The sequence below is a fragment of the Cygnus olor genome, chromosome 21 (assembly GCF_009769625.2).
Source record: "Cygnus olor isolate bCygOlo1 chromosome 21, bCygOlo1.pri.v2, whole genome shotgun sequence".
NCBI classification, from domain to species: domain Eukaryota; kingdom Metazoa; phylum Chordata; class Aves; order Anseriformes; family Anatidae; genus Cygnus; species Cygnus olor.
Window position 1 is genome coordinate 5369829 of NC_049189.1, and position 15889 is coordinate 5385717.

Here is a 15889-nt window from a genome sequence, read left to right on the forward strand (position 1 = left end):
AGCAGAAATAGTTAATGGAAGAAAATATTCACCTAACCCTTAATTATTTAGAGCCAGAATTAATTTTGCAGTTCCTCTGGCAGGTTTCTCTGGTCATTAGGGCACTGGCAATGAGTCTTTCCCAGCAATCCAGCTATCGATCAATCTCTCTGAAGGCTAATGTGTCACTGAGAGGTTGGAGATATTTGTGTCTCAGGGCAGAAGCTGAGCCAGGCAGAATTTATCTGTGCTCTGAAACTTTACTTTTCTTTCTCTCCTCACCCTCCTCTCAGAGAGATGATAAAAATAAAGACACATAAACTCAGGAAGAAAGAATAATGGCTTCGTCTTGCTGAGGGACTATATTTTGAGGGTTTGGTTAGCTTTCATCGTTAAGTGCTGCTGACTGGAAGAAATTCTTTTGATCATGTAAACCCTGGCTGGATTAAATTGCCAAATCCCATTAGATTCCTTGGGATTTACAACAGATGTTGAATGCAAGATTTCTCTGTGGTCCAACAGGCCTGCAAGGCTGTTCAGACCTCTGCTGTCCCCAGAGGCATAGGGCGGCATCAGAGGGATCATCTCTAATCCTTCGTCTGTTGTGCCAAGGGCTGGGAAACTGTCGGGGTCACTACACCCAGGGCACAAGTTTCTAATGGAAGAGGTCCTGGACAGGGATGCTCTGGCCTCACTTGGAGAGGGGAGATCTCTGTGTGTGAACCCCAGCCCTGGAGGGACAGGGAAGCAATGTGTTTGAAAAAAGAATGAATCTGGGCAACACTCTGCAAGGTTTGTTTGCATTAGCTTTCTACTTCCTTGATTTTTTTCTCCTACATGCACTTTTAATATCACCCAAAGATTTGGGAGTAATGGGAATAGCTTGTATGTTATTAATGCTTGTAACCAGTGGCCAGGCTAACTGAACCGTTACAAAGCCAGCTTCATTTCATGCCCTCTTTCCACTTTCTCTGGCTTGACTTTTCTGCTGTTTGTCTGAAACGAACAGAGGTGAAATGAAATGAATTACAGCCTCTCCCTGTTTCACGCTCGAGACCTAGAGGGGGAGTTAAGTGTCACTGTATCTGGCTCGCAATTTGTGACTGCTGCAGCACAGCCTTCCTCTCGCAAGTGAAGGAACCTTCCCCTAGCAAGTACAGGAACCTTCTCTCCCATTTAAAACTTACTTTGCATGCAGCATCCCCCCCTTTCTGCTCCTGAAATCCCCGTGCTCTGCACACTTCTCCTGTACAGGCTCAGATCTGCCAGATGTTGAATGTTCCCCGCACAGTGCTACGCAGGGAGTCCAGATGTGATAAGTGAACTAATCCTTATGTGCCTCCTCCCTCAGACCCAGAGGGATCTTGCGAACTCGATGGGCTCCTTGCCCAGATCCCAGGGAATGAGGTGCTTCAGGGAGAAAATGACAGTGGCATTCAATTTGATGAGGCTTTTTGTCCCTGGGACACAGGTGTAGTTTGCATTGCAATTGTAAGGTAGACACACAACATCCACTACCCCCACTGGGATGAGATTTTATAGCATTGCCTCCCCGTGCTGTTTGAAGAAGTTGGGATTTCTGCCTGGAGTCAGCCAGCAGCAGGAAGCCACCGCACACTGGGGCTGCCTGAAGAACACCCACCAAGCATGTCTCCCTCTGCTCTTTGCTGGTTGAGAAATTGTTCCGGCTCTACGTTGTAATCCTTTCTGTACAGAAGCTTCCAACTGGTATAGCTCATTTTTCCTGCTTAGCTAAATGTGTTTTCAAACACTAGCCTGGAACTTAGCGGATGGTAATTACACTTTGACATTAATATTTAAACCACAAACACAGTTAGCACACTAATACCGTCCCCATAGGCTACTGCTCATTTAAGTTTTGTCCTTATGAGACTTAATTATTGTCAGGGATGAATCCTAAAAGGCAAGAAATATTACAGCTGGAAGACTAAACATTCCCTTGATTATAGAGCTACAGGATTTGGGCACAGAGATGGAAAGAATCTTGGCTGTGATGGTAACACTTATACTGCTACTGAAATTTGGTGAGTTTTTAAATCCTAAAGGCTGATTTTCAATGGCTGTTGAGATTTCTTTGTACTTATACTTTTACAGAGATCGCAGCGTTCAGTTAGTTTAGCCAGAGAATAACTTTGAAAAACTTTTATGTCATTACCCCTGTTGTACAGATGGAGAAACAGCATTTTTTTAAGGGCCTGACCCAAGGCAGCACCAGGGCTCTGTGGTCTTTGCCTTCCTCTCTGGAGTAAGTAGCTGAGCTGGTGATAGTCGCAAGTGTCTGATGCTTCAGACCTGCTGCTTAACTATTCTTCAAGCCATCTCTCCAGCGTAACCTCTTTATGGACCTTTTATAGGAAAGAACCCTGGGATCACATCTTTTCAATCAGTTTGTGCAGCTGCAGCTAAGTTCCCAGGATATGAAGAGCCAGCCTGCCACGTTAGATGCTTTTTGGCATTCTGCATCACACTTCATTGTTTGCAATACAATAGGGCAGTCTGTTACAGCAACACCAGTAAAAAAGTCCCATTTTCTGCTGGTCTAACTCCACAGGCATCCACAGACTGGGCTGGGAAGGGAGTTTGGCTCAACACCACCGAACTCATCCTCAGTCAACCTCAGTCAAAACCACATCTGTTCAGTTCCTCTCTGGACTTCTTGTGTCTCTGAGACAGCGGCTGTGCACTGGGTGAGAGGTGAGAAGGGAGCTGGAGCGGGGAGGAGGAGGAATAATCCCCCACGGGTCCCTACCCCATGTGCGGACCCGATGGACGCTCACAGAGATCTGATGCTGCTGCAGGGTTTGAGCTGTCCTTGGGAGACACGCTGCTACTGATGAAAGCTCGTGCTCTGGGACGTCGTGGGGCGTGCATGAACTCAACCAAGTTCAGATCAGAACCCCAGATAGCATCAGAGGATTTTCTTGATCAGTGGTCAAGATTTGTTGTTTGTAGCAGGCTTCAGATGAATGCTTGAACGAGGGTCTGATGAGGTGCAGGTTAGATGCTGGTTTCTGTTGTGCTGCGTTAAAGCAGGAATCAGTCCGGTTACACGAGGTCACAGAGGTAACTGTCCTTCAGTTCTCCTCCAGCTGCACTTTTCTGAGCGTCTCCTGATTTTTGCTTTGAATGCAAGCAAACAGAAATAGCCCCGTAAATAATTAGCTGAAATCTCCAATTCCACATGGCTGAGCAATAGGGGCTGGAAAGTGGCTTGTTTCCAGCACTTGTGAAGGGATATTATGAATCCCCAGAGGTCTGCTCAGAACTGAGGCCAGGTTAACATTTGCCACCTTCCATTTGGAATTGGTTCTTGGATGATGTTGCACTGGGCCCAAGTTTGCTCCAAATTTTTGCAAGTCTTGGCAGGCCTCCAGCTCAGCCTGGGATGAATTTCAGCCCTGAGGCTGTACCCCAAAGTGAGCTTTCCTATTTTGAGATGTCATTTTTTACGTTTTGCACTGTTCTTGTAAAAATCAGCCAGGAAACTGAATTTTCTTTTTCCTCCTGCCTCCTTCCCTCTCTCTCTCAGCTTCTGTGCTGTGCTGGCTCCTTGATAGTGGTCATATGTGTGGTGGGAACCCCAAATCTCACAGAAGGAGAGAAACCCTTTGACGTGGATCTTTAGATTAATTACTAGTTTCTTTAATAGTCTCAAAGCCTTTAATGAAGGGCAGTGCAGACTCTACCACCTGTGTCCAAGGAAAGGAAAGGCTTCTGCCATCTGCTCCCTCAGCCTAAAACTAATGAGTGCATTAACTTCCAAAGAGAGATTCATAAACTTCCACTGCCTGAGGATGCTACGAGCTGTTGATGTTTAAAGAGTAGCCTCCAAAGATTGCTTAGCCAACTGTGCTCCATTTTATTTAGAAAAAAAACAAAACATCAGAAGGTTCCCATTACTCACAAACAGGTATGTGATTTTTCTGGGGGTGATAGCTGTGTTATAGTAGATTAAATCCATCATTTACACTGCTCAATAAGCAAGGCTAGCAAGCTCACTCCTACCACTCTGGCAGAAGATGTAAAAAATAACAAATACAGCGGGTGTGAAGCCCGTGTCCCCCTGCACAAATGCATGATGTGTTTGGATGTGGGAGCAGCAGCGTGGCTGTTTGTGTCCTGATGCAAATGATGACCCAAGTAGCGGTGAAACCAGGAGGGTGCTAAGGACTCACACAAGGAAGCAAGTCTCAGGAGCAGGAACAGAAGCCACTGGTCCTAGCCTGCTCTCAATTTAACCACTGGGAAAGGCTTTTTTCCATAGCACCAGAGCCCTGCATTAATTTTCTCTGGATCCTTCTAGTCAAATTAGATTTGTCCTCTCTTTGAGTGTGTAATTAGTCTCTATTTAACATGCAAGTGCAATGTTTTAAATGAGAAGCCTTGATTTGTGGAAAGAGGCATTGACGTTCAATCCGTGTTTAAATTCATGGGCAAACTGCCTGTGGCCTCAGATACAAGCTGAAGGAGTCATTGAAGTCCTCATGGAGGCTGACACCGAGGGCTTGAATCACTGTGTGCTTACCCCCATAAACTGGTGGTGTAAATTCAGATTAATGCAGGGGTGACTCGGATACTTTGCCTTTAACCCATGTTGTTTGGCTGGTGGGGTGCACACTGATGTGCCTGCTCTGAACGTCCTAGCTTCTTGTGCCTTGCATCTCAGCTGCATGCAGCCCTGAACTGTTTAATGTGTATTTTTCTCATTTTTCAACAACGTTTCCAAATTTTCTGAGTTGCTCTGTGCAGCTTTAGCCACGTGGTGGCCATTAAGGACAGCAGCAGTCACATACTGCATTCTCGGGCGCAAATTTATCCCGGGGCACCGTGGGATGCAGTTATCGGGAACCATTCTGGTTTTTGGCAGGTGCCAGTTAGGGAAGGGAGGCAAATTTCCCTGCTGCGTTGCCTGGTGAAACGTGAGGCCATGTGAAGTTGCTGAACACCTGCTTCCTTGCAAAGGGAAAGGGCTGAAACTGATCTCCGGTGCCCTGTAGGCGCTGCTGAAAAGAGGAGGGAGATGGGGTCAGATGGGTAACTGCTGAAATGAGCGATGTGCTAAGTGCTCAGCATTGGAGCTTTGTTCACAGCAGGTTTAATGAAATTTAAAAAATGAAAGAAATCAAATTTTTGTTGTTCCCATTTTGGAGCTGACATTCTCCTAGAGGCTGTGATGCTGAGCACTAATGCAAAGAACCGCACGGCAGAGGCCACTTGCTCTAAGCATTCTTTATTATGTGCAATACACAACTTTCAGAGCGTGGTCTGCTCACCCCTTATTTGTTAACCAACCGCACATAAACAGATGTCTGGGTAGCATTCTGGTGATATTTGAGAGGCTGCTGACCCAGCAGCGGCTGGTAGAGGAGCTGGGGAAAGTGACACAGCCTATAAAGATGAAAACGATAAAACACAGTTTTAAATCTCATTTTGGAAGAGACATAACACCATTTCTGAGGGGCAGAGGTTAGTTTTTTCCCTCATATGAAGGTGCCTGGTGCTTTAAAGAAAATATTGAGCATTTTTTGTAAGATCCTCATCTTCCATACTCAGTGGAGAGGTGCCCTGGGAATACTGATGATCAGCCCAGCGAAGGGCCCCGTTCTGTCATAGCAACTGACTCTAGCTAAGCAGTTGGATTTGTTGTGACTTAAAATCCTATTGACAACTGGGAGAGAGACTTGCCAAGAGATAATAAAGAATAAAAGTTGAAGAATGTTCTTCAGCAATTACCTTGGCTGCTTTTAGTAGCAGAAGAATGAATAATTTTGCATGCAGGCAAAGTTGCACAGAGATGATTTTGTCCTACAGCTTTAATTGCTTTAATTTTTTGTGAGGTCTCTGTACATTTTTCTTTTCAAAGTCTATTTTCCTTTTCACTATTTGCAAGGCGAGATTGACCATGACACAGAATGAGCATGTAGTGCTTTCAGAAGTAGCTTGACATGCCCTGTTCATCCTTTGATTTCAAGGGCACACAGATAGAACTATTTGTCCAGTTCTTCTGCCCTCCTCTCCCTAAATTTTTTACCTCGTCTTGAAAATAATAATAGTAAAATTGCACTGTAGCTAAGATGTTCTCAGCCAGGTTGTAGCACAGGAGTAAGCCTTCTGCGCCAAGGCTTGAAAAAGAAAACCTCAGAGAAAAGAATATAGGGAGTTAAGATGGAAGTGCTGATACAACCTTAACTCTAGTGTCATCCACAGCAATGCTTTAATTATTCAATCAATTTCAGGGCCCTTAGGCTGGGAAAGGATAACGCTCGGATATTAAATCTGTCCCTCTTGCCAATCTGTCACCGGTGTGTCAGAACACATTGATTCTTCTAGTCCTGCTTTTATTAACTGTCTCCTCGATGCGGCCTCTCAGTCTATCACAAACTAACCTGCAATTGCTGGCTGAGTGCAAGATCCTGGAAAACCTCTGGGTTCTCTGCTGACCCCATTTTTCAGCACTGTCAGTGCAGATGTGATGACCTGCTATTACTGAGTACCATTCATCCCCACATACCTGGCAGCTGGAAGACTAGACTGGAAGCCTAATTTGTCTTCTCTCCCTGAGACCGGCGATAGGTGCATCCAAAAGAGGTGCACCGTGCCTAACTAACTGTGTTGTAAATCCTGGGGCGTGAGGAAGAGTGGCCTGAGGGATGTTCCTTCCAAATCCCACTTGATGATGGTGTATGGCCTGCCGAGCAGGAGCTGACCACCCTTGTGTTTTGTCTGCAGCGCAGTTGGCTTCATCACACGTGCCACGTGCAGATGGATGGGCCCTGGGGCCAGCTCTGGCAGCCAAGGGGCTGCCTGGGGCAGGGAGAGGTTTAACAGCTGCTCACTGCAAAAACAGTTCAGCCCTGAAGGGCAGGCATTTCCCTGTTCAGCTAGTGTCAAAGCTCCTAACCATGGCCTGGCTGTCCCTAAATAACTTTACCCTATAGCCCCAGTAGCCCATTGAAGGACATAGTCACAAACATCATGCTCCAGAGACAGGCCCAGTATTTTTAACACTGCAAAGCTGGGCACTGGCCAGTGGGGTTTTTGAGAAGCTGTGAGTTTTTACCATTACTGGAAACTCTGTTGTAAAGAGAGGTCCTTTTCCCCTCTGGAGTCTGAGTAATTGAGACACCTCTCTTGCTTGATTTATTTGCCTGTAAAAGTCCAGATGCTTTTGGCACTGTTTCTTTTCCCTGTAGCGTGAGCAAATATTTAGCAGCAACTCCTCACCTTAATTTCATTAATTATCTGCTGGGGCTGGAAACCTCTGAAATAATGTCTGACTTTAAAAGAAATCTCACAAGTAAAATAAACACCAAGTGCCTCCACCTCTTTCAAAGGTCTTTTTGTCCTTTTGCTCTGATTCTGGTTTCAATTCCCCCTCTTTCACCTTCCAAGGACTTTCAAGTTACTTTGTTCTCCTCTGAAATGGAGAAGAATATCTAATTGCATTCCATTACCATGTGCAATATGGTCTGATCCGAGCAAGTTTCTCACCCCCACAAGTAAGCAATGAAAGAAAGTCCCTAATTCATCCAAGTGATTTCTCTTTTTGGTGCCTGCATGCATAATTATTCACCGTGTCTCCCTATGAATATCAGGGTGGAAAGAAAGAACCAAAAGAAGCCATCTTGCTTTACCGTACACATCCTAGCAGGAATAATATACAGAGTGAGGAGAGGAAGTGGAGAACAAACAGGTGACTAAAGTCTTCCTGAAATGAGCCTATTTGAGCTGCAGACTCTCATTAGCTGAAGTTCTGGATAAGGACCCTCGAGTGGCTGAGAAATCAAGATTTCTTTTCTAGAGAAGTCCCTGCTGCCTGGGCTTCTTGGGAAGATGAATCTCACTTTGGTGATCTGTGGTAGTCCTGGTATCTTCTGCTGCCCCTTACTTTTCTCCTCCTGCTGCAGCAGAACAGAGACTGAGATTAAATTAGCAAAATAAAAAAACCTCCCAATTGTTTAATTAAAAATTAAATATTTATGGTGATGGAGGATGGTGCTTACTGTCCAAATGCTCACTAGCTTGCTGATAGCAACACCCCCTGCAATCAGTTTGAAGGCAGGGCTGCCTAGGAAAAATACCAATAGAGCCAATTAGGTGAAGGCCATCATAGGGCAATCTCCACTGCTTGACAGAGCCTTGAGGGAAACCTTCACAGGCTATAGATTTCTCTTGGGAAACTCCCACATGTCAAAGCCTCATCATTTTGTAATTGGAAGGGGAGAACTCCAGGTGACTGAAAAGGCCACTTCTCTTTGCATAGATTTTGACCCTCACCTTTCCATCTTCTCAGCCCTGTCCTCTGCAATCGTTCAGCCAGTGCCTTTTTGATACGCTTTGGGAATAGTCCTGCAGTCCGGCTATCCTCAAACAGTGACCACATTAGCCTCAAAAAAAAAAAAAAAAAAAAAAAAAGCTAAGCAGGGTAGCTTGTCATATGGAAGCTCTCCATAGTGTCTCCTGGAAATAATGCATTTATTTTAATAGATCAAGGGCTGATCAATAGCTTGAGGCATGGAGGTGACTCAGTAGTGCTCTTCCATCCAGGCCAGCTTGAAATTAAAACCCAGCATGACATTTGGTTGCGACGAACACAAGTGCAGGACAGACACCCTCTCTGTCATGAATAGCTGCTGAAAAGTTTTTGTAGTGCTTCTCATCAGTTGCAGAGACTTGTCCAGCTGCATTGTACATGACTGCATCCTGCCTTCACCGTGCTTTCCATTGCATTCCTGGCTTCTGCCATGGAGGGTCTGGACCAGCTCCTTTCTTCTCAGTAGCAAAACCTTGTCTCGCTTCAGCAGAGCAGGGCCAGACTCGCACAGTCCAGACATCATTGCGTCCTGTACCCAACGAGAGGCACAGAGGTGGGCAGCTATTCTGCTGCTTTATTCCCCAGGGCGAGGAAGGTTGCTCGGTATTTACAGGCATCTTTTAGGTAGGAATGGGAGGCTGTGCAGGGCACTGCTGGGTTTTCAGCAGGGAATTTGGTGGCTATAAAGGTAAATCAATCTCTTGCACATAAAATATCACTGTAAACAGGGAGCACATTTCTCATCTAGTCACTCTTTCTTCTGGGACAAACATGCAGATCAGAAGTTTCAGGAAAATGAAATACATCTTGCATTGATAGATCGATGTGCTCATTTATTGGGAAGAGCAGAGTGCAGACTGTGCAGGTGTAAAGGGCTGACAGCTGCTATCAGATGCTTTCCAAATCCTATTTAAAATGCTACACTGAAGAGTTTGTGGGGGAGGAGGCTCTGTGAGGATGAGGGAGTCAGAGAAAGGGAGGAATGCAGGTTTCATTGAGAAAGTTGTCTTATTATCTCTCCTGAGAGCAGCGTGATATGTATGAAGATGTGGTAGATTGGTGTGTTAGTGAATTTAAGTGGGAAAAGTCACTTTGGTAGAAAGTGCTTAAGACAGGATTTCACACCCTGTGAGCATGCAGAGCACATTTTTTGCAGAGTGCCTGTAAATGGTCGGTTATGCAGAGAAAGGACGGTTGATCAGTCGGACAGTAACCCCAGAACTGGCAGAACTCACTGTAGGGCTGCCATGGCAAAATCACTTCCAGATCCTGCAGAAAAATTAGGCACCTCTCTCTCATCTTCGCTCCTAAATATATTGGTTGATCTGTATCTTTTTTATCAGCATCTCATTTTTCCATGCGTTCCATGTATGTAATACAAGATACTAGCAGTGAGCCTTTGGGGACTAAATGCATCAGTCATTAACACAGTACACAGACATCCTGGCCAAGGACAGACTGCCAGTAGTGGGCAGGTAGGTAGGTAGGTAGTGGTAGATAGGTAGGTAGGTGGAGGTAGATAGAGGCAGACAGGCAAACAAGCACTTCATGACCTGTGGTTTGCATCTATATAGCTTGTCTAGGACTCACTGTTGAAAAGTCACTTTCTGAATTTCTGCTCTTGACAGGAAATGATCATGTGGTTTGGTGCCCAGCTGTGGGTATGCTGACATTTAAAGGTTTCAGCGGATCTAGGTATTTGACTGCTTGTGCTTGGCTGGAAATTGCTTCCAAACCTGGTGGCTCTATCAAATTAAGTGGAGAATTGTGGCAATTGTTGCAATCAACTGATAGCAACACAGGTTTCTGAAGAAGTTCATTGCATGGGGGAATAGGGCAACTCAGATGGAAAAATCAAGGCTAGCATCTGTTTCTAGGCCTTGAAGTGAGATAAAAGTACATGGGATGGAGGAGAAGGGTGTAGTTCCCGTAAATATCTTTGCAGGCACCTATTAGCATATATCCACAGTCTAGAACATGTTCCTAATTGTCTCTCGTCTGAACAGTCGCAGCCTCAAATTGAATTGCCTAGTTGGGTCATCTCAGCATCTCCTAATCACGTGTGACATTAAGCACTTATTCAATGAAACTCTTTTCTCCAGCACTAATTATTAAGCATGAAAAGTTGATATTGAGCGAAGCCATTGAGCCAAGACGATTCAATAACGAGCAGGGAGGAGAGATTATTTCAATAAAAGAAGTTCGCTTGAGCCAGATGGGGTTCCCAGGCTGCACCAGGACGATATGACATATGAGATTGTCCTCTGGCGCGTGTTGACAACTCGAACTGTGCTATTAAAAAGCCATCAACGAACCAGAGTGAGGAGTTGCGAGAAAGAAGACAATGAGGGGGAAATTGAGGCCATTTCAGACCAAACGTAGGTAAGTGGTGAATATAAAAGGCAGCGAGGCATGGCTGGGAGACTCCAAATTCCCATGTGATGCTCACTGAGAGAAAGCAAAGAAACACTGCTGTAAGGCTACAAGATTAACAGGAAGCCATAGCGTGACCTGCCCCCAAAACCAGGCTTGCCCACCCAGTGAATTTCTAGCTGAAAGACCTTTCTTTGCATCCCATCCCCAGTTTAACGGAAAAGAAGGAAAAGCTTGGCGTTTGTGCTGGCAAAATCCCCCAGGACATCCGTCCTCCCCTCCCACGTGCAGGCCGTTCCCCATGGATGCGGTTGGAAGACCGGTGCCATAGCTGCCCTGTGATACCTACACACCAGTCCTGCTGGGCCTGCTGAGAGGTTCCTGGGTATGTTCACACACGAAATGACCTCTTCATAAAATCCTAAAACACATTCTGAAACCAAGCTCCTTCTGCTACTTTTTTCTCCTCCTTTTCTCTCCCCTTTTGGATTTACTCCCTTCCCTTTTGTTTTCTTCATCCCTGGCCCTATAGGCTTTTCCTCTTGGCTTTTCTTTCCCTCCCCATTACTGACCTGCCCCTGAGAGGTCGAGCTGGGAACCAGGACCTCTCAGAGCCAGCAGCTCTGTGTCCTTACTTCGTTCTCCACACTTCACGGGACCTTCGCCTTGCCTTCTCTGTCCTGGGGTGCTGCTAACAGCCTCGGTAGGGAAGGAAATGCCATCCTATAACAAGTCGGTTGGTATATGACATCCAATTATCCAAACAGAATATAATGTAATTTCACCCATGGGCAGCGCTGAAAGGAATGAATTTCCTCTGAGTGTGATGTATGAAGCCACCTCTGCTATCTCTGTTTGCTGAGCCTCTTGCTTCGTTCCTAGCTCCCTGGCAAATCTCTAAAGCTCAGAAGACACTGGAGCACAGCACGTTTCACAGCTGAAGAACCAAGATAAACCAGAGACACAGCAGCTTGTTGTTTAAATCCCAGAGCAAACAGAAGGAAATTAATGTGTCTATCTATATCCCACCCTTTCACTCTTCTGTTTGTATTTTCCTTTCTTGTTTTCTCTCCTCTTTCCTTTTTCCTTTGTTCTCTTCCTTCTTTGTTTCTTGTTATGATAAACATGATTCATGCCACAGTGGCATTCAGCCCTGGGGGCTTTGCTTTACATCAGGGGAATGGCTAGGACAAGACAGGACAGTTGAGGGGATTTAGCAACTTGTGTTTAACTGGCTTCTCCCAGGGATGAGGTACTTGCCAGGAGGGAGAATGGAGCTGTGCTGAGACGGGTTAGTTAAATCCTGAAGGGGAGGGCTAGCAAAGGGCTTCTTCCAATCTTACAGCTCACAGATTTTGATAATACTTTTAAGTAACTTAATAGCTACCCTCCAGTGAGGAAATCTATAGCATTCCTGGCTGGCTCTGGGCTGGGACAAAAGTTCAAAGGTACGGAGGCAGCTATAGAAAGAGAAGCGCAGAGAGCAAAGTGTTCAAAGCACCCAAGCTGTTTGGGTGTATGATGGTGAAAAGGAAGAGGTGGCTCAGCTCTGTGGCTGCTCATGGGGCTCTTGCTCCATGCCTTTCTGCATCATTAGGTGCCAGCAACCCACAGAAACTCTGGCACTGTGCTTTAGGCGTTGCCAATGGATGCAGGAGCCAGTTGTGCTGCCTCTGAGTACTTGCACTAAGCACCACATCTCTGCTCCTGAATTAGACATGGTTTAGTGGGTGACACGGGTGGTAGGGAGATGGTTGGACCAGATGGTCTTGGAGATCTTTTCCAACCTTAATGATTCTGTGATTCTAAGAAAAGGAAGAAAGGGGAGAGGGGCTGCTGGGCAGGGAAGTGTGGGGTTTTCAGCTGATCCCTGGGCCCAGCTCTGCTCCCCAGCCAGCTGGGTGCTGCTCCAGGGACTGCTGTGGGATTCCTCCAGCCAAAACTGGGCCCAGCTGTGACACAGCTTCGGCATTTCCTGAACTGCCTCATTGCAGAATGGAATTAGTGGGACAAAGGGTTGATTTTAGACTTCCGGATGCTCTGTGCTCTAAGATAAGCTTTAGGACTTCTTTTTGGGCTGTCACCGCTCTTGTGAGCTGAAGGTGGTGTCTGTCATGCCGGTACAAAGATAGAGCCACCCCGCTACAAGCAGAGGAAGTGTACTAGTCTAGCTGTGGGATTGCCAGGGGGTAACAGAGTGATGGTATGTCAGATCCTGGACTGTGCCTCTGGAAAAGGACAAGTACACATACTTCAGAGGGAAACATAAAGCATACACTGCACAGCATTCATCATATAAAGGCATGAAAGTGGAGCACTGAGGACTGTTTGCAGGACACTCTCAGTGTGAAATCGCTTTGGTTAAAGCACTGTGGCTGTGTCTCCTCCCAGGCATTTCTTTGGTTGGCACTGGCTCTGTGCATGCCACTGACTGGCTGCCAAAGGGCCCAGGCTGCCTCTGTGCCCTGCAGCAGGCTGTGGGTAACTTCTTCCCTCCTGAGGGCTTGGAGTGGGGCAGGAGCAGACCCTCCTCTCTGCAGCACTGGTGGTAGAGAAGGATGTGCAGGAGCGAAAGGAGCACCCAGCGCTGCTCTGCGTGGTCAGAAAGCATGAAAGCAGAAGTTGTGTTAATCTTCCTGGGCTGGACTGTGATATGTCCTTTAATTGTAGGATCACACGCAATCTGCTGCATCACGCAACGCATCAAACGGCGTGCTCTGCAAACTCCAGCTGCACTCTGCTGAGCTGCTGCCTTCATGTTTATTTAAAAGGGCTGGCTGTGAAGCCTGTTAAAAGTACATCCAATGGAAAATGACAGCAAATGGTGCTGAGAGCAGCTGTGTAGATCCCAAAGGCCTGAATGTAAGGGAAACCCTTTCCCTATGGGAAAGGCAGAGGGAGGATTCAGGACAGCCACTCCTGCCAGCTCTTTTTGTGTTTTCTTTCTTCCACCCTCCTCTGCCTTTCTCCTCGCTGTTTAATGTAAATACCAACCGGTTGCTTGAGGCATCTTTGGCCCTCTGAAGTGGTAGTGCCTGTTTGATCTGCCGTTTGAAAGGACATTGTAGTGGTTTGGCATGTGTACGTCTTCTCTGCTTCCTTGCTGTGTCTTTGTCAGGGGTATAATTTAGGACTAATTAGTTCTCAGCTCTCAGGCCTCACAAAGGAGCATCAGCACCTGGTGGACTCTATTTGCTAAAGCCTTCATGAAACGGGAAGACGTCCCTCTTTCATCTTATTGTACAAATAATTGGAATAACTTAGCCAAAATCCCCTGGGATTCCATTTATGCTTAAAACACTTCCCTTCAGTGACTGGCTGCCTTGGCAGCCACAGTACAGAAGAGCTGGAAGGGCTCAGACCTCTCGTCCGTAGAGGCTGCCAGCCTTTCATCTGTGTCCCTGGGGGCTCCAATCCTTTCTGAGAAGCCAGAATTTTGCCTCTCCCAGAAAGCAGCTGAAAAGAAGGGCAACATATAGGCTTGGAACAGGGGAAGGATGACAGGTGTTGTGTGAATGCAGCAGATCCTCTAACGACTCTTGTAGCTTTGTGGTCTGGTACGTGGAGGGTTCTGGTAGACCCTCTGACTGTGTGTGGTTCGGGGTCACCCCACTGGCTCCATGTAATGGGGAGAGGCACACATGTAGGCTCAGTGGCACCATCTTCGGCTCTGGAATGCCTTAGCATCTTTAAGGCCAGTGGGGTTCAACAGTAAAGGTAATATCAGCTCAGTCAAGCAATTCTGCATGCTGCAAAGTTGAATCCCATTTAAGTCCATAAAGATCAAGATTTCTGAGATCTTTTCTTTTCTTCCTTTTTTTATTTTTTTTGACATCTTGTCACAGACAGAGCTGAAACGTTTTACATTGCTGGGATTTCAACCTTTTGCAGTCCTTCCACTGTCAGTAACATAATCCCCTCACGCATATTCAATTGCTGCCTTGGGTGATAATTTCCTTGCCTCTAATGTATGTGCACATAGAGGTTGAGTTACAGTTGCTGTGGGAACCATAACTTTGAGCTTCATGATTTAAAAAGAAGAAAAATTGTATTTATAGACTTTATTCATTTTGCTTATGAATCAACATGTTAATATTGATGCAATAGAAGAAGAAAGAGAAACAAACTTCTAAACAGAAAGCATAACATCGAATACTGATCTGTTTATTTTCCTTCTGTGAAGTTCCCCTAACAGGCAGAATCCCCACAATAAAAAGGGAAAAATTACGAATAAGGAAGCAGACAAGGGGGAAGAAAGAAAGCAGCAGATAGCTGAGAGGTTAAATTAAGTTGTTGAGAGATAAAATGTGTACGTTTACCAGCTATAGATCACAACATGTTGGGAACCTCTGTGTGAAATCAGCCACTAATTTGAGACACAGATCAGTAGAGCTTGGACCTTAGTGCAGGCAGTTTGAATCACTCTGTTGCTGTACAGGGGGGTTTGTAGGGAAATGAAACAGACACTGAAAAGCACACGGAGAAACCTACAATCTGCATGTGCTGTCTCTCCCACTGCTCTAGGGGAGCTCACGGGTTTACCAATTAAAAGCAGCAAGGTTTGCTCCCCATAGACCAAGAGGAGCGGGAGGTGTTTGCGAGAGAATCAAGCAGACGGCTGTGGCGCCTTCCCTTTTGCCCTTCCTCAGAACGAGGAACCCGGCTGTGATCCCGTGCCAGCATAAGTCAGAAGGAACTTCCTTCAGGTTGGTGTTAGATGGCATAAAGTAGGAGTAATGGGGACAGCCAAGTCCTGTAGTGTACTACACCAGTGTCTCACTTCCCAGCAGTGGCCAGTGCTGTGTCCTAGTCACAAGCTAAGGATGATGCAGGAGGCTAAAGTGCATTCTGTATATACTAGTTCCTTGCCAGCATGGCTGCTTCTGATGAAGCCCCAAAGTTATCTTCTTTCCATTTCTCTTTAATTTTAAAAAATACAAGCCCTTTCCCTCTCACAGCCTGCAGCCACTCTTCCACTGGTCGCACTGCTTACGTGGTTTAATTTGTTATTGATTTTTACTGAGGTGCTGGCCGTAATGGAAGTGAAGCAGCCCAAGTCACAAGTCACTTTTGAAAAGTGTGACCTGCCTCTTGCCAGCCTGAGAAGAAGATGACTGAAAATGACTGGAGAGGCAAAATCAGTCAGGCCCCTTCAGAAAGTTGTTTGGGTGCACAAAAATAAAAAAGCAACCATTAGCAATA

At 46.0% G+C, this 15889-nt stretch overlaps 1 protein-coding gene and 1 long non-coding RNA gene across 7 annotated transcripts in view; both read left to right on the plus strand.

Moving 5' to 3' along the window:
• Nucleotides 1–15889, plus strand: part of DISP3 (dispatched RND transporter family member 3) — a 142284-nt gene that overhangs the window by 72263 nt on the left and 54132 nt on the right. Inside the window, exon 1 of one of the 6 annotated variants that reach the window (XM_040533861.1) lies at nucleotides 11054–11072. The exons of the other annotated variants lie outside the window; for them this stretch is intronic. The gene's annotated coding sequence lies outside the window, so the exon portion shown is untranslated. Of the gene's footprint in view, nucleotides 1–11053; nucleotides 11073–15889 lie in introns of those variants that run through there. 6 annotated transcript variants of the gene reach the window in all.
• LOC121058378 lies at nucleotides 1889–7322 on the plus strand. The gene is made up of 2 exons (XR_005814181.1): nucleotides 1889–2694; nucleotides 2799–7322. It is a non-coding gene; the product is annotated as an uncharacterized LOC121058378 (long non-coding RNA).